Raw genomic sequence first — 24,816 nt, forward strand, 5'->3', positions numbered from 1 at the left:
TAATTTCAGAAAAGTAAAAATAAAAAAATTATTCTGTTTTGTTAGTTCTTTCTATAGTGCAATTGCAGACCTGTTTAAGTATTTATTTCTTTGAGGCAAGCTTCAAAACACTTGAAAAGTTTTTTTATATTTAAAAATATTATTTTGATGTTAAACATATTTGTTAATAAAATGCAAATATTTATGTTCTCACACTTTTTATGTTTTCCAATTAAAAATTTGTTTTCTGTTAAGTTAAAATCAGGTGGAAAGCGAGGTGCATAATTCAGAGGTGAATTCAGAAAAATATAAATTATTTTATAACACTTTTTGTGTATTTTAAAGGAAAAAACTATGTATTTAGAATAATAATCCGTTCATTTTTGTAAAGATAAATCTTGTACCATTGAGTGTCTGAATTAAACATTTTATACAGTTAGAATGGATAATTCAGTTATTTACTCAGTGTATATTGAATCATAGATATTTATAATAATACATAGTAGTAATTATAAGAGTTATTCATGTGATTGCATAAGCAAAACTGCAAGAGGAAACAGTTATGCTGGCATACAAATCAAGTTGCTAGCAGAGCAGACAATCAAGTCAGTTGAAGGAAGTCTGTTGTATTTACTTTGGTTTGTTATATTACAAATGCTGTTTAATTTTATTGACTGATATATAAATTGTAGTCTATGTAATTCATTTTCATCTCATTTTATTAATTTTTTTCTTAACTATGATAAACTGTATAACATTTTATATTAAATTATTGTAAAGATATTTATATTTTTCAATGTATAATTATGATTTTACTGTATTTTTATATTTTCAAAATATAAAGAACTATTGAGTCCAGGATGAATTACACAACATATTTCAATATTATTTTTTATCTTTTATTTAGATATTTACTTTCAAAGAAAGAACTATGCTATGCAGTTTGTGAAATAAATTGAAAAAAGAAAATGCTCATTATTATTTACAAAAATATCTTTTTGTGCACTTTATTGTTTTCCAAACTATGTATTTATATGTTATCCTGTTAAAAAACATTATTGCAAGATTTGCAATTTGCCTATTTCCTTTACTCTATTAATTTTGCTAACATTTATAACCAATTGATTAAGTTTTTCTATTTATTTTAAGATTAAGCTAACTCATTATTAGCTAAATCTTGCTAATTACAATTTTCCAATCAGTCTTGTCCAGTTTCAGATGACATTTTGCTATAGAGCTGTTAATTGAATACCACAAACAATAAAAAATACACCAATAAAAGTACCTTTTGAAAGATACTACTAATTAGCTTAGAAAAAGAACTTTGGAAAAATATTAATGTAAATTGAAAATTAGTTGTTTTTCATTTTTATTAATTTTAACTTTGCCATGTTATTTATTACCCTCGCACACTGGCTGAGTAAATTTTAAATTATCTCAGGATTAAACAATATAAAATAATCTAGAAAGGTTCCTAGTTGCCTAAATATAAATTAATGAAAGAATAGGTTATTTATTCAGATAACATATGTACAAATTTTAAAACAAAAATGATTTTAGTTTCTATGTAGACCAAACAGGTCTAACTGTAGTAGTGTTCTACAAACACTACTCATTATTGTATTAATGCAGCATAATATATGGTCTAACTTTGCCAATCACTTTTATCAATCACATGCTTCTGTGTTTTAAATCACTCTGTACAAGTGTCTCATAAAGAAAGGGAAACAATTTCAGGACTTTCTTTTCAGGTGTAATAAAAAAAAATATCATGTAGAAGTGAATTCAAGTTATAGTTTGCAAAAAAATTTCATCCTGATATCTGTTCAAGGGTAAAATGAAACTATTCTGAAATTAAAATTTATGATAAATCCGATGGCTTCCTGAAAATATCAGATAAAAAATTGAATAAAATAGATTCCAAACTGTAATTATATTGATTTTTAGAGAATTATTGTAAAACGAAAAACTGATGTTACAAAACTCGATTTTTTTGGTTTCCTTTTTCCTTTTTAGCCTCCGGTAATTACCGTTCAGATAATACTTCAGAGGATGAATGAGGGTGATATGTATCAGTGTAAATGAAGTGTAGTCTTGTACAGTCTCAGTTCGACCATTTCTGAGATGTGTGGTTGACTGAAACCCCACCAAAGAACACCGGTATCCACGATCTAGTATTCAAATCCGTGTAAATATAACTGACTACTAGAACTTGAACGCTTGAACTCTCGACTTTCAAATCAGCTGATTTGGGAAGACGCGTTCACCACTAGACCAACCCGGTGGTTGATTTTTAAGTTTTGAAGTTCAATAACTTTTTAAAATTGGTAGTAAACAAATCATATTTTGCAACAAAATTTATAAAGAATTTAATTCTGAGAAAAAAATCTTTGTAAATAACCAGACATGAAAAGTTGGAAAAATTTAAATTTTATTAAAAACAGACGGACGTGGAAAAAGATTAATTTATGAGGTATCTGTTCGTTTAAATTTGAAATGATTCTCGTTTTGGTTTAAAATTATTATATTATGTAATGTTCGCAATTCGGAAACGAACCATGTTTAAGTGAAAAAGATTTCTTTATTTTCATCTTTACCACATTTCTTGAAATTCTATCCGTTTAATTCCCTTATGCACCTTTAAATATAAAGACATTTTTTTTTTTTTTAATTTTAATGTTGCATAAAACCTTCGGAACTATTAGATAATATAATCTGTTTCAACAATGCTGACCCGCAAAAATGATCGGTAGGCGCTGTTAGTTTGCAAAACTATGAACGGTTTGGTGAACATGTTATAAAAATGATTTTATTAGTACAATATTATTTTCATAATATTGTTATTATTTTCAGACTATTAAACTCTTTTTCGTATGTTATCTCTTTTAATAAACTATTCAGTTTTCTAATTTAATTATTTATTATGTATTTGTTATTTTTGTACAACTTCGTACGGTGTTAATTGTACAACATATAATTTGATTTATTCTTTTCTGATGACACTATTAATACCATATTGTTTTAAATGCAGTTCTGTTAGATGACACGATCATGGTTCTATTACATATAACGCATACCATTATATAAAATAGTATTACGGTAGTTTTTTTGTTATCACCAAATTGACTGATTTGATGCTATTCCCCATTTCTCTCTTCTATTCTGTGCTAATGTTTTTTAACAGAAATGAGCCACATCTTAACCAAGAAATATGCATTATGAAATACGTAAGCGTATAATAAACCTATAATTATATACAGACTCGATTCAAATCCCACACTTTTCGACCACATTATTACGTGTCAACCAAAAAAAAAGTAAATAAATATATATATATATATACGACCGCCTACGCAAACATAAGGTTGACGCCAGCGCAACGGATTAGTGAGATGATCGAAAAGACGACTAAAAACATTTTAAATTCACATCATCGCCACTGTCATGAAAAAAGTACATCTAAGATATTATAACATCCGACGCATTTACAGTATATTAATAATTAACATATCATTACATCTGACAAAAAATGTAAAAATCGAATTTAAATAACAAATGAAGATTTTATTTATTGGAATAATTCTGGTAAGACTTTGCTGTAAATAAAAGCGACTGTACATCTTTTTCATGTTGTATCTAGCAGCACCTCGTCTAGACGAACACTATGATTTGTCTTATGCTTTTTTATTACAAATCATTAAGTTTTTATTATTACAATGTACAATATTTGATTAATTACCTGTCTTTAGATATAAACAAATCCAGAATGTCTCATTAATTTTTTATGCGCTACTTTGTATTTTTATCTTCCTTCTGCATATCACCTGATAAGCTGTCATGGTGCCTCTCAAGGCGACCGCATACTTTACCTACATTGTCGCGCTGGTCCTGAGAAAATTTAAAACTAAACTGAAAGGTTGTTCAATCAACAAAAAAAGTTGGCTAGTTTTATTTAAGTCCCAATTTGCAAATACAGGTAACAGATTTTATTGATTTCTTGAATTCAAAGCAATTGCTACATTCATGATATAAAATATTGTCAAAACCACCTGGTTTTGATTTTTTTTATATATTATATAACTTTACCTTATCTGAAATATAATTTTGAACTCGATTTAATTTGAATAAAACTATGTTAATTTCTGAAAATTACTCAAAAGCACAGTTTTTCAACTTTTTTCGGAATTGTAATTTCAGCGTTTCATAACATAACAAGGAATTAGTTTTTAAGTACATATGATAGTAAATTACCTTGCTTATGAATTTTAAGTTTTTCTGATGATCAATTTTTAAAAACGTTATATTTTGATTATTTATTGGGATGGGATTTTTTTGCAAGCAGACATGCGCTGTAACAAAACTATTTCAATATGTATTATACATACTTTAGTAATTTCAGTTTAAAAGAGTTTGGAGAAAAAAACCATTTGTAGAAGCATTAACAAGTGCAAGATCTGTACTGCATTCTACATTGCAGGGTGCTTTATTGTTTTGTTTTAACAGACAGCCTGTTTGGATAACTGACGATAAAAGAGAAATGTTTAGTGTACAATTAGAGCTGTTTATTTCTTACTAAAAGACATCATTTGCTTGAGTATTAATTTCTTTTAGTTTGATTTACTGATAATGAATCATTGATTTTATTGTGATTAATTGATCAGTCACCAATTTATGGTAACACTAAAAAATTTAAAACTGCTTGCAGAAGGTCTACTCTTAAAATATAGAGGAACTCCTTCAGTCACAGTTAGGTAGTATATTTGATATCGGTTGTACAGTATGCACTCATTTAATATGTTGTTTTTGTCAAATGAGATGTTTATAAAGTTATTCTATGAAAGTGTGGTATGATCCAGATTTTATTTAAGATGCTATTAAATTTGCATGTTGTGCGGTTTGAAACCGAATATCTGTGTCCATTTCCTATGATATAATTTGCAATAGTTGATATGTTTTGTGTAATGCTTGTATGTACTTTGCATATTTCTACAAATCTGCCTATGTAGTATTTTCTGTGTTCATTGCAGTTTAATTAGTGTTTCGCCTAAGCTGAAGTTTTAGTAAATGTGTTTGTATTGTTAATTTACCATATTTTTCTTTATTTTAAAGAGAGTTAATTATCTTCTTTTCTGAAAATTTTAACAATTTTGTTACTTATTTTTTATAACAGTTTGACAGTAAAGATTAAAATGTGGTAGATATTTTACTGTATTAAGTTCTTTAGTGTAGATCTGGCTGACACGGATAATCATCTGAAACCGAATTCTATATAAATTTTGAAACCAAGCTGCTTTCAATTGTGATATTTGTTGTTTTTCAGTAGGGAGCATAGTCCAAGTAGTTTAATACTTTTCACTTTCTAACTAAGTAGAAGCTGAGACACTTGTCATTTCTTAAAAGCCCTATTAAAATCATTTTATAAATATTCAGTAAAAATTAAGGTCTTTTTATTTTTAAGTATCTTACTTAAATATTAGCTTATCATGCTTTATTTTTTATGTAATAAAAATAAAAGTAATTTTACTTTAAAATTACTATATTATTTATATTAAGTTTCTGTTTCAAAAAAGATTAAAATCGTTCAGGTTTGTGTAACAGAGAAAACAAAATGTAAGATTATTTCATTACAATATAGAATTACAAGCAAGTTTGCTCTAAATTTTGCAATATTATGAGTAAAATATTATCACTTAAGGTTGTGGGTATAATCTTTAAGTGAATAATAACATGGTTTACAATCTGTCCTCGTTTCATAAATTAGTGAACAACTCAGAAATAGACTTTTTTACTACAGAAATAAAAACAATTATAATAATGTAGCCTTTATTAAAGCACTGTTTATTTGTTTTGCCAAATTGTTAAGTAAATGTAAATTTTTATGTTAACTTCATCCTCATTTAGTATCACAACATATACAAGTTGATATGTATCTCTATAATTTGTATCTGTAATATAATTTGGAACTTTTTTATATGAGCCTCTGAGATATCTTTTGCAGCATTATTTTATTAGAAAATGTAATAGCAGAGTCCCTCTTTGGTGAAATGACATACAGTTTCAATAATCTTCGTAACTTCAGCAAGTATTGCTGAGCATGTATTGTTAATTGAAACTCTATGAAAAAATAATTTGTTTACATTAAATTTTGAAAATGACAACAGAAAGAATGCTCTTAATTTGGAAGTCTTAATTTGTTATCTTTCATACAGAAAGACAAGCACTTATCCATTTTGCTATCCTAACAGTGTGTCAATAAAAGCATATAAGATGACACTGAGAATTACTTAACCTACTATAATTTTCATTTACCTATTGGTGTCATAATTTTTCATATCAGCTAGAAGTTTTCTAGTTATTAATTAAATTACCTGACAGACATCATTGATGTCTTTTAAAAATAACTAATTTAAATATATAAACAAATACAAAAAGTTATATAGCTATTTAAATCTCTTAATACTTTACATTAATGTGTCATTAAATTTTTATTATTGAGTTTTCCTGTAGTTATAATAATGTTTTTATTAGGTTAATCTAATCTTATCAATAATTAATAATAAACTCAGTTATATGACCCACTGTTAACATTATGAATTAACAAAACACTGATAATATTTTTATTTCTGTACCAAATGTTTTTATTGCACCAAATAAAAACTTAAATTAATATTTAACAAATTCATTTATTACAATTTTATTAATTACACTAAAAAATTTAAAGCATTTATATTCATGTGATTAAATAAAACAATATTCCATGTTGATAGATAATCCACAACCTCACTAAACAGAATTCCTTTGTAATTAAATTAAAATAAAAATATTTATAAAATTTCATAATTTATTATTACATGTTCTTTACAGGTATATTAAAAAATAAAAACTAACAAATTAACACCCAAGTGGGGAGTAAATTATAAGTACTTTTCATTATCTCAGATAGTTCCTGATCTACTACTTGCATACTACTTCAATATAAAACAAATATGGCAGACTACTTCAACATAACTGTAAACTTTATACTTTATTTTCAATGAATTTCATTTAAACATAAATTACCATAGTGGCCTTCCTATCAAATTATTAGTTTCAGTTATCATATGATATATTAGGGCCTGTGATGAATGAAACATCTTTTATAAAAGGGCTAAAACAGTTTTTAATTACTGCAGAAGAATTTTTTTCTCTCCCAATTGTAAGTAATTTAGGTATTTGTAGATATAGGTTTAGAAAATTAAGTTTCGAATAACCTCAATACTGAATCACAACGGAATGGGATAAAAAAATCTTAATAAACAATTCAAAAGAAATAGAAGCTGCTTCAAAAGGTCGTAAAAGAGAAGATAAAATGTCCTTCAAGAACCATTTCTGTTTTTTTAATAATAATAAAAACAGAGTAATGTTTTACTCTGTTTCATTATTGTTTATAATGCATGATAAAGATTAATCGAGAATATACATGTATGCTACTCCATGGATAACAAAACAAACTGTCCTAGTATTTATCTAAAAGCATCAAGGGAAACTGATGCAACCTTTCATCAGAACAATATTACAAAATACACAGTTATAAAAATAATAATAATAAAAAAATGGAAATTGTTAAAGTATAAAGTAGATATTCTTAAAAATAATAAATATATGAAATAATAAAAGCAAATAAATAACAGTACTAAATAAATAAAATTAATATAAAAAGAAATGGTATTTTAGAGACCAAATGCCAATAAATGTCCAGACAAAAGAAGCAAGTACTGAGCTAGGTTGCAAACAGTATGCAAGGGCTAAATCAGTTTTTACTAGAGACAGTTACATAAGATGGAGTTACACCTCAGAGTTATGTTTGGTATGTACTTTTATATCAATGTATAACATGGACTCTAAGAAAAAGGGAAAAAGAAAGACTAGCTTTTGAAATGTGGGCAATGAGAAGTTTAGAAATGATTAAATGGACAAACAAGTGAAAAATGAGGAATTAATAGAGAAATTGAATAAGTATAGACTGTTTAAACAGAACAATTCAAGATAGTTAAATTATTGGGCTGGGTCATACCATGAGAAGTATTAATTAAAGTAGTACTTGAAGGATCAGTAGAAGTGTAAAGAAGAGAGGCTGAAAAACATTAAAAATTATGAGTGACCCTCATAATTTGATAGCTCATAGGGAGCTTGATAGCACCCATAAATGGGAGCTATCAAGATCAAAAATTTATGAGAAAATAGAAGAAATGGATACAGACTTAGTGGTGCAAGGACCTGCCTCAGGGCAGATATCATTTGTATGACGATAATGAGAAGTCATTAAAAAGGAATAATCAGACAAATAAAAATTAACTATATAGATGTATAAGTATTTATTTTTTTCTACTATAACTATTATCAAATTTATATTAATAGCATGCACTTACAAAGTAATATTTTTCAATTTATTCTTAATAATCACACATTTTATAAAATAATTTATAATCCTAATTAAAATAATATATTTATAAAGAGAGTACTGTATTTAAATTTTTAATCATCAGTTTGAAGGCTGATTTTAAATTAATCGATGCTATCATTAGTCGTATAAAATTTAGGCAGCATAAAAAAGGTACTAAGCCAAAGTTATAGGAGTGGCCTTTTCCTTTCTTATATCACCAGGTAATTATCTAAATACACAATTTAAAGCGTTTACAATAAAAGTAAAAGCACCATATTTTGACTATTTCATCAGTCATTGGCACAGTCCATACAGTTCAATAAACACCACTTATAATAAAGTACAAAATACATTTTTTAAATATCCAAAAATAATTTTATTTATTTACTGCCAAAAAATACACAAATTTGCAAGTTTAGTAATAAAAAACAATTTTGTTACCTTAAATAAACATACATATGTTATTGTCATTCTAATGCAAGATAAAAAACAATGATAATTACAGAAAACATAGGATTTTATTATTATAACAGAATAATACTATGAAACAGAAGAAAATAAGGCACAAAAATACAATCTTTATAAGCTCTTATAGAAACAAAAATTCATATATTTAAATGCAGTGATAATATTGAGACAATTACATAGGCACTTTTAAATTATTAAATATTTACATTATATATTTTATAAACCACCAGTTATTAATCTAGTATTATTCTACGAGTTTAATATATATTTGTTAGAAATAGTATATTAGTAGATAAAATTACAAATGGAGTGTCATTGGAAATCGGTAACAGATGTGAAAAATATTTGTTTGCAAGTGGAAATCTAACATTGTGCCAGATTTCAAAAGGAAAACTTTGAATATTTTTTGTAGGGAGATTATTAGGCAACAAAATTAGTATACACAAGCAGTTATAGCAAGGTGCTTGGGGAGGGAAGTAGATGTGATGTCTGTAAGTAGAGGGGAAAGCGCCTTGCTAGAACGGCTCAGCTATACTTTGATTAAATTAAGAGATAAAAAATTTATGCTAACAAAATACAGTTACTAGTTTAAAAAATTAAAACTGAATCGTATAAAAAATATCCAGAAAAGTTGATAGAGATTTCAGATACACTAAGTTGGTATAGCTTATCCATACTGAATTGGCACTTTTCTGATGAAGAGCACAGCTATATATTTTACTGCCTAACGAGCACTACTACTCTAACTATAATACTACTTGATTAAAGACAGTATATATTAGGTACGACTATTGTTTATTCCATTCAATAACAAATTCACATCTTATATTAATTAGTTATTTATTTAATTGTGAGTTTATATATTATTTAATTTATTTCTTTATTAGATACAGAAATAGATATATTATGCAAACTAATCGGCTGGTGCTCTTAGTGTTTAGGTCTAAGTATATTTATTACCACTCTTATATTAACTCGCCCTTGGACTATATATGTGAGATTCATGGTCGAATTTTGAAGCACTCCTCTTATCCATTTGCTCTGAAATTTTGCATACAGGTTTTCTCCTGATCACCAAACACTTTGGCAACATTTTCAAGATGCTAAGATGTGAAAAAAGTGTCACTTGAACATATGTAATTTTGTTTACTTGAATATTTTCTTAGTGAAAGATAACCTAAGCTGTTTCGGTAAGTTTGAATCTAAAATTCGAGACCGAAGTTTTGGTAAAATTTAGTACTTTTTAACCGGATCCGAATTTTCGGACGAAATCGCAAATATCTCGAAAACGGTCGGTCCTAGCGCTCTGAAAAAATTTTTCGAGCTTCCAACCTGATTCCCGCATCCGCTCCCAGTGGTACCCATCGGATAATATTTTCAAGTGCCCCCGCGTCGCCGTTCGTAAATTAAATTGTTACCCCACTCTTTAGGCCATTCATCACGCATATGAAAAAATTGACAAAAGCATCAAATTTTTAATTTGACGCTATAAATTTCACATAATCTTACATATCACCATCAAAGCTTGTTTGTCAAATCCATTCTGAGATACAGTCCTAAAATTATTTTTTACCTTTTAATGCGTTTAATTCAATAGTGGCGTTTTAAAAGATTTTTACATGTTTTCTATTTTCTACTGTTTTGTGCATTTAATATGAGTGGTTTTTAAAAAGTTTTTTATATATTTTTTATTTTATACTTTTTAGTCTTCATAAGTTTGCACTTTACAGCTGCGTTAGCGCACAGGTTTGGGCGTATTTAGCAAAAGATCGGATCTGTACGTTTTACGGTGGGCGAGTGCAATCAAAACATACGGCTAAACGATTTAATTTCAGGATAACCAAGACCCAGTCGATCAATAGTGTACCCGGTGCGTTAAATAGTTAGCGCTCGACCTGCGATGAATATGCCGTTGGAATCGTGAAAATCGGACGAGCGGTTGCCGAGATATTACGGTGGCACCCTTTCCCAATTTACGAACGGCGCCGCTTGAAAATATTATCATCCGACGGGTACCACTGGGAGCGGATACAGGAATCAATTTGGGAGCGTGAATAAATTTTTCAGAGCGCTAGGACCTACCATTTTCGAGATATTTGCGATTTCGTCCGAAAATTCGGATCTGGTTAAAAAGAACTAAATTTTCCCAAAACTTCGGTCGCAAATTTTAAATCCAAACTTACCGAAGCAGGTTATGTTATCTTTCACTAAGAAAATATGCATGTAAACGAGGTTGCATAAGTTCAAGGGAATTTTTTTCACTAATTAACACATCTTAGCGACTTGAAAATGTTGCTAAATTGTGTTGTCATCAGGAGCAAACCTGTACGCAAAATTTCAGAGCTAATGGATAAGCGGAGTGCTTCAAAATTCGACTGACAGGTTCCGTACCATGAGTGGCATATACATAGTACAAGAGGGAATTCATATGAGCGGTAAAAAAAAACCATAAAATTTAATATACCATATATATATACTGTCTTCCACAAGTAGCATATTATGGCCCCGCACTAGCTAGGCAACCATCGCCTATTTCAAATCAGTTCCAATTCGGCTTTAATAAGCTATACTTTTATATTATATAAATTGTATCTGCCTAAATCTTCTGACATAATTTTTTTTTGTATTACATTACTTCCTTTCCTTTTTGAATGATCTTTACTTATTATTATTGCTTTTCTTTTATGGAATTGATATTAATCTATAAGAAATATTTATAAGTATTTTAACAAATAATTTAAAATACATTATTTAGATATAATAGTAATGAGGGTGAAGAATTTGAAGAAAAAATGTAGAACAAATCATGCACCATAGATGTTTTTTAAAAGATGATTTCTAGAGGCTTTTTTTGTTTCAAAAGTAATGAGGTTAATTGTGTATGATTAAAAACTGTTAAGATTAATTTTGAAATCAAACCCCTACAGATTTGGTTGACAATCACTCTGTCAACTGAGCTTATGAAATTAATTCACTGACTGGATTTGGATTAGAAATTAGCAATAATTAATTATAAAATAAATGTTCTAATGATTATTTTAAGTAAACGATTATTAACTGGGTCAGCATTTTAAAAAAACTTGTACATTTAGGTCACTGTGTTTCAATTAACAGTATTGTAAGTGTGTGGGTATAATTGTTTTTAGTTTATATACAAATGTATGGTCATCTCCTTGAAGCCAGTCTGATCTCTCAAATGCTTATTTGTAATTCTTTTTTACTACTACCTGCATTAGTTTCTGATGCTGCTTACTTATTATTATTGCTTTTCTTTATGAAATTGATATTAATGTGCAGTAAATATTTATAAGTATTTTATCAAATAATTATTACACAAAACCAGGCTGTACTAAAGAGATGTCCCTTAATCAAGTTTTGCAAATGTCACCAGTTTCTTTCCTGCTTTCCCATGGAATCATACATTATGGAGTAATGATTAGTGCATTAGCCAAATAAAAATATAAGAATAATCATAGTCATGTAAATGTAATCACAATCTGAGTAAACCTCAATTACATGATAAATGTAATTACATGATTACAATTACATGATTTGAAGTACATGTAGATCAAAATATTCAGAAATAACTTATTTTACTTATACTACAGTAAATATTAAAAAGAATTTTATTATTTGATACAACACAAATATGTTTTAATGAATTTTTAATTTATTTTATAAAATTGGTTTTATAAACTCATAAACACTGCGATGTATACTTCAAATATTAAATTACAATATAGATTTCTGTGGAAGATATTTGAAAAAAGTAAAAAAAGATTTCATAACAAATTTTAAAATGTAATTTAACAAATTACATTCTTAAAAGAATATATTAATTTATTGGAATCAATTAGAGAAGTTTTTCCTACTTACTGTATTTTTTTTTTCATTTTTGCACCTCTGTTTTAACTTTTGCAGAGAACTCTGCTTCATCAGAAGGGATACCAATGATTGTTTGTTTTTCTTTTTTCAATAATCAAGACTTGGTTATCTATTTTTACAATTTAAAAATTTAATTACGTTTTTAATTGATTAATTATAATAAAAAAATCTATTCTATAAGCTAAAATTTCTGTTATAAAGCAGTAAGTGAAAATGTTTTTAATTAAATTTAATAAGTAATATATATATATATATATATATATATATATATATATATATAATATATAGTTATTATAACAGTAAAAGTTTTTTAGATTACTTAATATTTTTTTAAGTCTCAGAACAATCACTTGCCTTCCCATTTGGAAGGTTGTCAGTTCAAGGCCCAGCCAGATTAGTTATATTTTAATAGTACTGGTTCCCAGCCACCTTTCTGTTAGTGGGGTCTAATTAATTAAGCTTGGACTGGCAATTAAGCAATGAAACAAATTATATATACACTCATTTTACAAACAACGGATGCAGTTGCATTAGAAAAACCTGCAATAGCTACCTGAAGACTTTGAGAAAGTAAGAAAAATCAATCTTTATCCCATTATATACAATCAGCCAGTAGAAAATTCAGAAAATAATGCATTATAGAGTAAGTATATAGTATGGAAACAGTAGCAGTAAATTATTAAAATAATAACGAAAGTTCAGAATATGCAAATTAGATGTAATAGGTACAAGACTACACTTCATTTACACTCATACATATCATCCTCATTCATCCTCTGAAGAATTATCTAAATGGTAGTTACCGGAGGCTAAACAGGAAAAAGAAAGTAAGATGTAATAGGTAATTGAGATGTATATTAAGAGAGCAAGGTTTGACTAATAGGCAACATTAGCCCCAGGTTACGTTTTTTGGTTAGCTGCTATAACAGCTCTATAGAATTAACAAATCATACAAATGTTAAAGATGACTCAATCAGACAAGACAAGACTCAAACAGATCCCCTACAAAGTTAGCAAGAACCAGTAGTGCCATTTTCCCAAAACCCACAGAATACCATCCATAAAGAAAAGTATTAAGGATGATGAAAATGGGTAGAGAGAAAGGTACAATCAAGGTAATGAAAAATGATAAATTCCTTCACATAGGGTGCTTCAAGGTCATAGGATCTTATGCAAGGAAGCAGCAAATTAATGACCGATTATTATGTATCAACTAGTTAAAATATATACTTGAACAGCCTGTTTTTTTCTTCAGACACTAGGGCATTTGAGAATTGGCTCAGATTTCCTTAAGGGAAACAAACCCTTTCCCTTTTCCAGGATTGATGGATGTGAAGAATTTATCAGAACTATAAACTCTTCAGCCAGAACCCAATACCAAACTAATTTGAGCTCATGCAGTTAAGATGCTGAATTACTCCTACAACTATTAAAATAAGGCAATTGCTGCTGTATTACTCTAACAGGAGTTACAGACACAATATAAACTTACAACTACAAGTTGATTAATAGTCTTTTCTGTAGTAAGATTGATAACAACTTAATCTGAAGGATTTTATCGATAAAAATATTCTTACATGATATTTACGGCATCAATTCAGTCTTGGAAACTGCTGCTAGCTCTAAATGTCACCAAACTGCACTAGATTCCAGAACACTGATAGAAATAAGAGGGCAAAAAGGCAACTTTGAATTCATTTATGGAATCAGGGTTAATTGAAGGTTTCTTTCTGGAACTGATATTTATTAATGAACATGCCAGGATTATAAATAACATTGATGAAATGTTTCTAGCTATAGTGGATCTAGATAAGATTCTCTATAAAGGGCTGGGTCCTCTCTTTGTCTTTCTCCGTGTTATTCTTAAACGAGAGATAAATCAGATGGGGACTCATAATGAAACTTGGTCTATTCTGAAAGCACTATTAAGTCAATGTAACTTATTTATGTTGAACCAAAAATTGATACTGCTCACTTTCTGTAGAGATCACTAAACATGTCATAATTGACTGAGAAAATCTTTGAGTTTTGACCTTCCCTTAGCAACTCTTAACCTAGTCAATAGGTGACTGGATCTAATGATAATCACTTAAGTAGGGTTAATAACATATTAAAAAATGGTAGTATACAAAGAAGGCTTATGGTTGAAGGTATAGGGTTTTTTCATCATATAATATACACAAGTATATATATATATATATATTCTGGAAAGGTATTAGGTATATATATGATTCCAGGTTGGTAGTTAGTAGGATATATATGATTCCAGGTCTTCAGAAAGCATTTCTTTTTAATTTTTATTTATTAATAATGCAAACTTTTGAGTAAAATCTGAACAACTTCTGTATAGTTAATGTTATTACTAAGAGTACTTAATAATGCACAAGAAAGTATACTGCAATCAATTGTCATTTTATCATCAGTTGTGTTGTCAATTTTTTCTAATCTGGATCAGGTGGAAAACCTGATCCATATTAGTTTCTATACTGTACATACGTTTATATTACAACATTGACTTTTTCTCAGTAGATCAATCAAGTAATGAATAGTTTTTACACGTAAGTATTCAACAATTCAATAATTTTTTCATAATAACAAAAATTAACATCAGCCAGACTCAGAAATTAATTTTTAGTAACAGTAGGAAATTTTCACAAATATATTAAAAGAAAAACAATAACTTTTTGAAACTAAAATATTTTTTAATATGACTATATTGATCAATTTTATAGTTTTTAATACAATAGAATGTAGAATATCCAATAACACAAAGGTTTGTATAGTCATTAAGGATAACAGTAGAGAAATAACTGGATACTTACACACATAAAAATACATCTTTTAATAAACTACTATTTACCACACATAAAGTAAACCTAGCCACTTAAATTACTGAAAATTTTCATTTTTACAAAAATGATTTATTAAAATCTAAAAAAGGTAAAAGCTAAACTGCAGGATCTAATAAGCATTTGCCATGTACTGTTATTAGTTTTAAAAAATAAATAAAAAAAAGAGATTTTTTTTTGTGAATTCTGAATTAATTCAGACTGAATCATGGACTCAGATATGTTAAATAAGCAGCACACACTGATCTGGCTTTGTTAAAATAAGATAAAATCAGTTTAATTGCGCCCAAGATATTAAATATATATAAATTAAAAACCAGCATTTTTAATTATATTTTATAAAAAACAGTAAGATAAAACTATAATGTTACTGTGATTTTGACGCATTTATCAAATTTACAAAGCCATATCTATTTATTAGGTGTCCTAATAATACAATTAAAGATGATCAGATGTGAAAGAAATGTCACTCTGATCCAGAATCTATACCACTATGAGTGAAAATAATACAGTCATTCTCAAACAAGTATTTTGTGCTACATTTTAAAAGGAAAATCTGACTGAAGTGATTTGATTCTTATTTACCATGGCAAATCCACTGAAATGCAGGTAACATCTTCACTTTGTTAATCAAAGTAAACATCAATACAGTCAGAAAAAATAATCTTCCAGTTGATGTCTCTGGTATATAGGTGATTTACATTACACAGTCATAACAAAGACTGAGAAAGATAGGATATAGCAGCAAAATAATGTACCTCTTTCTATCAAGAAACAATTTAATATATATATATATATATATATATATACTCAGCAATACAGGAAATCAGAATCATGATCATACATAATTACATACTCAATCACCAGTGCATTAATTTTTATACACGTATACAGAGCAAGTCAAAAGTATGGAAATCCTTCAACAACTTATACATTGATTTTGTTTACATTTGTAAGCGACTTTTGTTATTTATATCTTTTTTACCTTTTTTGTAATTGTTTTTTTACTAATTATTTTTTCAGGGGACATGTTCAATCAGTTAGCCAAAGGATTACAATAGATATCATAAGAAACTAACAGTGTAAAAATGAAACACTCTAAGTAGAATATTACACAACAATGCTATAATCTTTATTTTTGCAACAGTGGTAAGACAGCAGCATGATTATGTGACAATATTTTTATTTATTTCAACATTAAGATGGTGTTTTTTAAATTAGATTAAAATTTAATTTAGTTTAGAGTTCCAACGTTCAAATACTATTAAAGGCAGTTACTTTTATACGGATTTGAATACTAAATCGCAGATACTGACGTTCTTTGGTGGTTGGGTTTCAATTAACCACACACCTCAGAAATGATTGACCTGAGGCTGTACAAGATTACACTTCACTTACACTCATGCATATCATCCTCTGAAGTAATACCTGACGTTGATTCCCAAAGGCTAAACAGGAAAAAAATTTAATTTAATTTCTTTTTATCTAATGTTTGAACTTACTAATTTAATAATTTTCAAAATCCAGACTTATACTGCTGCAATTTTGGGTACAGACATTATATCAACTTTACATTTATACCATTTTTCTTGTCTTAAGAGACCTTTAAAATGATATCACACAAAGAGTGTTACCATTTAAAACACCTGAATTACAAGCCACCTTTCAAGAAAGGGTTGAAATTCTATTCCTCATCAAAAGGTAAAGTAGTAGATCAATACCTTATCCTGGAAGTTACAATATTCTATCTGGGACAGTTTTAAAGTTGTTGAGGGGTTTCCATACTTTTAACTCATTCTGTATATTATTTTACTGAAATTCATTTTTTAAGATTCATATTATTCCTCTGTATTGTTAAATTATATTTAAATTTTATTAAATAAGCCACTTAGTAGAGACTATTGAGATAAGATATAATAACTATTTTAATAATAGTAATACAATTCAATAATTTCATTGTTGCATTATTTGAATTATGTAAATCATGACTGAGGATGCAAAATCCCACGAAAGTACTTTCACGAAAAATTAAGGTAAGATGTCTTATCTCAATATTCTGAACTAGGTGGTGTATTTAATAAAATTTAAAAGAGAGCAAGATATAGTACTATTAATCTTGATTAATTCAGTCAGACCTAATATTCTAATGAAAAAGAAAATGTAATAAAAACACAGTTCAATAATAAAAATTAATTAGGTTCTATAAAATATATCTATGAATGATGAATATTTCAGTAATAAAAATTAATTTAATTTAATTACTTGCAAGTTAAATGGTCTAAAGTTAACAGAAACTCATTTTAAAAATCTAATTACCATAAAATAAGGTCCTAACTTTACAACTAAAAAAAACGTCATGTGGATACCACATGACTTTCTTGTACGCCTATTAAGTTTAATAGACACATTTTTTATGTATTTCATTTGAAAGTGAGATATGATCCTCAATTTCTTTAATAAAGTGGACAGTTACACAACTGCATTGTGATGGACACCACCAAATTACATCACTTTTTTTGTGGTGGCCATATCAGCATTTTATATTGGCTTATTTATTAATTTTGTTTTACATTGCTCAAGTAGTTGTTTGGTGTAAGTGAGAACATGTTAGATCCGTAACCATGCAAACATCAGCTCAAGTCAGACTTCATATACCTATATCTTTTTTAACTTTTTTATTTTAATTTAAATATATTGATTATTAATAATTATTAACTTCTGTAAAATTTTTGAATTAAAATGAAAGGAACATAAAATTTTATTTCACTAATAACTTCTAATTTTTTTTATTATTGAATTATTATTTATTGTAATTTTTTTTACAATCAGAGGTTAATAATTATTAATAAATCCAACAAATTTGAATTTTGGTCTTTTTCTTAAGTGCAGTCTTTTTCTTTAAATCTCTAAATCATAAGTGGTACTTATCATTGGTTCCAGAGTTATAGCCAAATAAGATTTTAGTTAATGAAATATTTTGATTTTACAAGAGGAAGGCACATCGGTTCGAATTCGACTTCATTTCCTTTTTTTAAATTTTTTATTTATTTAACTATGATTTATTAATAATTATTAATCTGTGATTGTAAAAAAAAAATAAATAATAATTTAATAATAACAATAAAAAAAATATGAAAAAAATTATAAAGTTATTTGTAAAATAAAAATTTATGTACTTTTAAAAATATGTATATGTAATCTAATAGGTGTACAAGGAAGTCATGTAGTGTCCACATCATTTTTTTTTTCTAATTTTAAGATTTGTACCAGCACTTTTGTTTAGTGTCTTTTTTCACCACTCTGTTATTTAAATTTAGTACTTTTAATAATAAATAAAAAATCCCTATTAATTATCTTAAAGTATAGCTTAACATATATATAGCATTAAAGATTTTGGAGAGAACATAAAAATTATTTACAGAACTAGTTTAGTACTTCCAAAAGTTTAGCTATCAATCAATCACAAATCTTGTGTTTAGATTTTATTATAACTTTCTGGTTTTGGATTTGATCAGGCTTGATATTTTTTGCTTGCTGCAAATTTCATCTCTGATAAAAATAGCTATGGTTTACTCTAACTGATCATTACCTTGCAATTAAATAATTAATGAACATTTCCCTTTAAAAATTGTAGCAGAATAGGTAGGTCAACGTACGTCTAAATTTGAAATACATTAAGAGTACCAATGATAAGGTAATTTTTTTTTTTTAAACTTCGGTCTACCAACACAGTGCCAGATTTTATCAGTTCAACTTCTTACTTCTCTTGTCTCATTACTAATGTACAAAATTTTAAATTGTACATGCTTATTACTCAAATGAAAATCTCATAATATGTTGACATTAGGTGATGAAAATTAGTTCAACTTAAGGTATCAGAATTTGTTTGTTGTACAGTCTATCAGTTGTTATGTAGGAGAATGAATGCCAAATTGTATGTGCAGCCACTGAAGTTAAAACATTATATTATTAGAAATGTGTTGACCAGATTTGTCATACAATTTTTTTGAACATCTTTCAAAATAATGTTTCTTGATGTCAGTGTTCTTTTTTTGCTTTAATGTTATATCAACACTTGATGAGGTCAACATCTGTAATAGACATTAACAGGCGTGGCACATTCAACATTATCTTGTCCCCCTGCAAATCAAAGTCTTGTGTGCAGAACCAATCCTTTCTATTTCCAAATGCACATTATTTATAGACAACTGTATAATTTTTTTAGTTATGTAACTAACCATGCACCTTGAATGTTCTAAAACATTCTTGTTGTTTTCTCTAAAATCTTCAAAAGACATTCATGTATTGTGAATAAAACTACTTTGATTCAGTTTAATAGTAGCATTCAGTGCAATTTACTTGAGTGTGTGTTTGGACATGCATACTTGTAAAAAAAGTACGATAATAGAAATATAACAAGAATATGAAACTGTAACTTGTTAAAAGTCTTGGAAACCCTGATATAAGGTAATGAAAAGAGAATTTAAATAATAATAATAATAATAATATATATATATATATATATAAAAAGACAGTCATAATAAATAAATATAAGTCATAAAAAGTACTATAGTAGTTTAGTAATGAAGGAACATGTTCAGAATTTAACTGAAGATTGTCTTATGTATAACTAGAATTAAGTCTTGTTTCATCTATGTTAACCTACACTAAAAAAGTAAATAAAAATCAGGAAAAAATCATGTAATTTACAATTATATTTGCTTCTATTTAATAATTAATTTATTACTAGAATATAATTTCTAAAAAAATAAATATAGAATTTTATATATTTCAATTCATCATACACCTATTTCATCATTGTACATTTCACAGTTAAGTAATTTTTCATGTAAAATACAAAATACATATAAATGTAGTAGAAGTAAAATAAATACAAAATTCACTTAAAATGATATAAAATTCACATCAGCAATTAAAAGCGTAATAAAATTAGTCAAGAAGCAATTTGCCAAAATTAGCAGTATATTGACACTACAACTGCAGCTATAAAAAAAAGATTAAATCTTGCTGCTTAGACAGTATTTAACTTTTGTTTTTCAGATACTTTGAAAGGTCTTGTTTACAAAAAATAAGTCAAGAATGAAGAGTTTGAATCAGAAATTAATTTTTTATGTAAATGGAATGACTAACATAAAAAAATTCTGCATAAGTAAGAAATCTCATAAAACAATAAAAAATGAACAGTATTTGCATAATTTGACTGTTTCATGTCTGATGATGATAATGGCATGATTTGTCTAGATAAACATTATTGAGTTTTGTTGGACAAAAATTAACTTGTAAATAAACAGGGATATATTTAATAGTTTCATTTTAACATATAAAAATAAAACTTAACCTTTAAAAGTTAAACGATTTAAAAATAACATTCAAGATAAAAATTTTAATTTATGTAATAATTTTTAAAATACAAGTCAAAATAGAAGTATACTGTCAATAAAATTATGAATAACAGATATAAATTTAGATGTTAGATTTTAAGCTTTTATAAAATGAAGTAACAATAAGGTGACTACATAATTTTGCAGTCTACAGTAAAAATACAGACAAAGTTTAGTTAAACGTTTTACTTTTTTATGTCACCGATTATTTTATATATTTTCATTAAATTTACAGTGTAAATTAATTAATACAGTATAAATCTTTAAATTTTTGTATACATACATTACAAAAATACATTTAGTGCATCCCATTGTATTTTTTTACTTTGCAGACTGTATTTTCATTGCAGGTTTTACCTGACATGGCACTCCTGCCATTAGTTTATTGTCCAACTGTTAGACAGGATACAGAATAAGAAGAGCTCTTAAACAATCTCCTGCCAGATGCCATAAATTTACTGATTCTTCAGGTCTTGAGATCCAGAGGAGGAGCTAGCAGGATCAGATCTACTTATAAAATTGATAACAAGAACACAGGATCACAGATAAGTGTTGATAAAGGATAATCTATCAGGATAGTCTACTGCTTGCCAAAGACCATCATGGTTATTGATTACTATTCCAAATAAGAACTTAAATGAACTGGTTTTATTTTTTGTTGCTTTATTTCTTAATAGATTAATTCACCAAAGAAGCTTTGAAGCATGTACATGGGAATATGGAAATGGAATTATCTTGTAATGTGTGAAAAATGTCATACTTGACCAGGAATCCCAGGATTCCTGGTCAAGTGATCCACAGGAATCCCAAGATTCCTGCCAAGGTTCACAAAACCATACTTGTGTAATCTTTGGATCCATAACATGGTGTTTTAATTTAAAAAAAAATTAGTTTAACATCAATTTAGAGACGATATAGATAATTTGTACATGTAATGAAACAATTTCATTTATACAGTATAAAGATACTGACATCCACCCAGATCCAAATTTTGGCAGACCATATTCAGTAATGAATTTAAGAATCCAAATATTTCTTAACATACAAGGAAATATAGTCAGCAAACATATATTCATTGCTTTTAATTTTAATTAAAAAATCCACTAACAAGTTTAGTAATAAAGTAGGCTGATAAAGATATAGGGAACAAATATGTATGATCCCATGCATTATCAGATAGGGAGCTCTTAAATCATTTAACAATATTGATACAAATACTCCAATTCTGCTTTTAAGGTTGCCAAACATAACATAAGTGATGCTTTTATTCTGGTTATTCTCGTAGTTATCATATCTGATACTTAAATTGTAAATATATTATTTAATTCTAAAGAAATCAAACTGATCATCTACCTATATAACTTCATACAAAGAAAGAACTATGCTAATCAGTTACTGGAGTAAATTTATAATTATAAAACAGATCTTGTGTGTTTTTTAGTCTCAAATTTAATGGAACATCTCAACTTACGATATTCATTCATTTAAGCATTAACAAATTTTTATAACATAGCTTTAGGTTTGAATTTTACCTTTTCTTTTAATCAGGTAGTCCTGAAATTTCAAATATTACAATTCATTTATCTAAGTTCATTTTCAAACAAGACACTCAGCGATATATGAACAGTCTGAAAACAGTATAGATTGTTTTGGTCCTTCCAACACTAATTATTATATTATATTGTAGTACATTTTTCTGAAAAAATATTATTATAAATATGTAAAAATATTTACATATTTATGAACATAAAAATACAAAAATATATTTTCCAACAAGATCTGATTGTTTCTTATTCAGAATTTCTTATTTTAATATAATGATTAATTAATTGAAATTTAAACTGAAAACCATCTCAAAATGCAGAGATGAAGAGAATAAAACTGAAGCATTTTCTGTCAAAATGTTGTCAGTTAAAAAACTTGACAAAGAATTTCAAAATTTAATAAACATCGTTGATGCATATACATACTTTACAGAAAAAATAAGGTGAGTTAACAAATTAACTTTTCCCCATTTGTTTCTTCAAAATTACAGAATCAACTCGTCACTGAAATTTTTAAAATTTGAAAAGCTGTCATTTTAAAAATAAATATGATGAATCGGGTTTCATCAAAATATTCTAAATTTCAAAATGTATACATTTCTTAATTTTTAATATTAACTGTTGTTTTAATAAGCTCAAAATAATACAATCAACTTTTACATTAAGAAAAATTATTTATTTATGTATTTTGCCTTTTATGTTTTTAAATTTTCTTCATTGAATGTATTAAATAGGTGCTGGTGCTGTGGTTTGATCATTAAATCTTTTTAAAAAATTATTTGTTAGTTATACAGTTTATTTTATAATTTCTAATAGCAATTTGTTGTTGTGTTGAAGAAAATGGAATGGTATCCGTTAAAAAAATATACAAAATATTAGGTAAATACCAATGTTAGGCAATAGTATACAAAGTATCCTGGAAAGTATAAGCCAAACTTAAGAGACTGATTCAGGACATCAAAGTAAACAAAAAAGTACAAGTGTTATCCTCTATCTCAATTCATTTTCCCTCTCTGCCATTTATGTTTTTTAGTAAAAAAATCAATGTCTTAATAGATTGAAATATTTTAATCAACTTTGCTGCAAATGTACCCAACAAATAAATAAGTCTGAATAGTGGCCATTTAAGTTTTCTTATTATTAGAAGCTTTGTGACAATTTAATTATATTTTATTAAATAAAATGTTAACCCTTTTATTATAAACAAAATGACACTTTTTTTGATCAAATCAGTTAATAAACAGCTAAAATTGTTAAAATGGATCTAAAAAATTATGTAGTCTGACAGTATTGTACCTGTTTTATTATTATTATTAATAATAGATATTAATTATTTTTAATTCAATTAGTGAAAACAGACAATATTTGTCAGACTGCATACATTTTGCCATCCACTTCAAAACTTACAATATACCTCAGATGTTTATCAACAGATTTGAACGAATGAGATGTCATTTTGTTCATAATAAAAGACTAACATTTTATCTAATAAAACGTAGTTTGATAAAAAAGTATAATCAAAAAAAGCTGTTTATGATTAAAAAATGAAAATGAAATTTTTAAACTTATTTATTTTGTAGAAGTTGGGTACATGTACAGTGAATTTAATTGAAATATCTCAATCTATTCTTAAAATATAATTTAAAATGAAAAAAAATTGTGAACAAGGGTAAAATGAAGCGAGATAGAGCACTTGGCCACATGAACTTTTTTGTTTATTTTGATATCCTAAATCACCCCTTAAGTTTGGCTAACACCTCCTTGCACACCTGTACAAGTAAGTAATACTGTACATCCAGCTAGATGAAAATAAAATAATTTATTACAGAGCAGAATAATAAAATAATGTTCATTCAGAGCACAATCCCTATTTCCATATGAAAATATGGGAATGGGGTTTCTCATAATAGGGGAATGACTTTCCACATAAAACTCAATCAGTGTACCGACTGACTTTCTAACAGGAATGAATTGTTTGGAAGTTGAAGATGTTCTTTACTCAGGATATAAAAATTATACTTTAAAAATGCATAAGAATGTTTTATGATAAATCTAAATATTCCAAGTTTGAATCTAGGTAAAACTTGATATTTTTCTATCCTTCATGATAAATGAAAAGATATAATTAATTTTCATGTCTTCAGAGAATGCTGAAAAATTATTTCTGAATAAAAAAAAAAAAACATAAAACTTTTCAGATAAACTTTTTAAACTTTGCGTTGAGCTAGGTCAGTGCAGAACGGGTAGTCAGTTACTATATACTATAC

The 24,816-nt window shown here is 27.2% G+C and overlaps 1 long non-coding RNA gene across 1 annotated transcript in view; it reads left to right on the top strand.

Annotated features, from left to right (window-relative positions):
* LOC142327898 (uncharacterized) overlaps positions 1-23,074 on the top strand; it is a 47,967-nt gene extending 24,893 nt beyond the window's left edge. Inside the window, exons 2-3 of the long non-coding RNA XR_012757118.1 lie at positions 16,627-16,752; positions 21,356-23,074. This is a non-coding gene — a long non-coding RNA (uncharacterized LOC142327898). The remainder of the gene's footprint in view (positions 1-16,626; positions 16,753-21,355) is intronic.
* Positions 23,075-24,816: the final 1,742 nt, after the last annotated feature.

The sequence above is a fragment of the Lycorma delicatula genome, chromosome 7 (genome assembly GCF_047948215.1).
Source record: "Lycorma delicatula isolate Av1 chromosome 7, ASM4794821v1, whole genome shotgun sequence".
In the NCBI taxonomy this organism is placed as follows: Eukaryota; Metazoa; Arthropoda; class Insecta; order Hemiptera; family Fulgoridae; genus Lycorma; species Lycorma delicatula.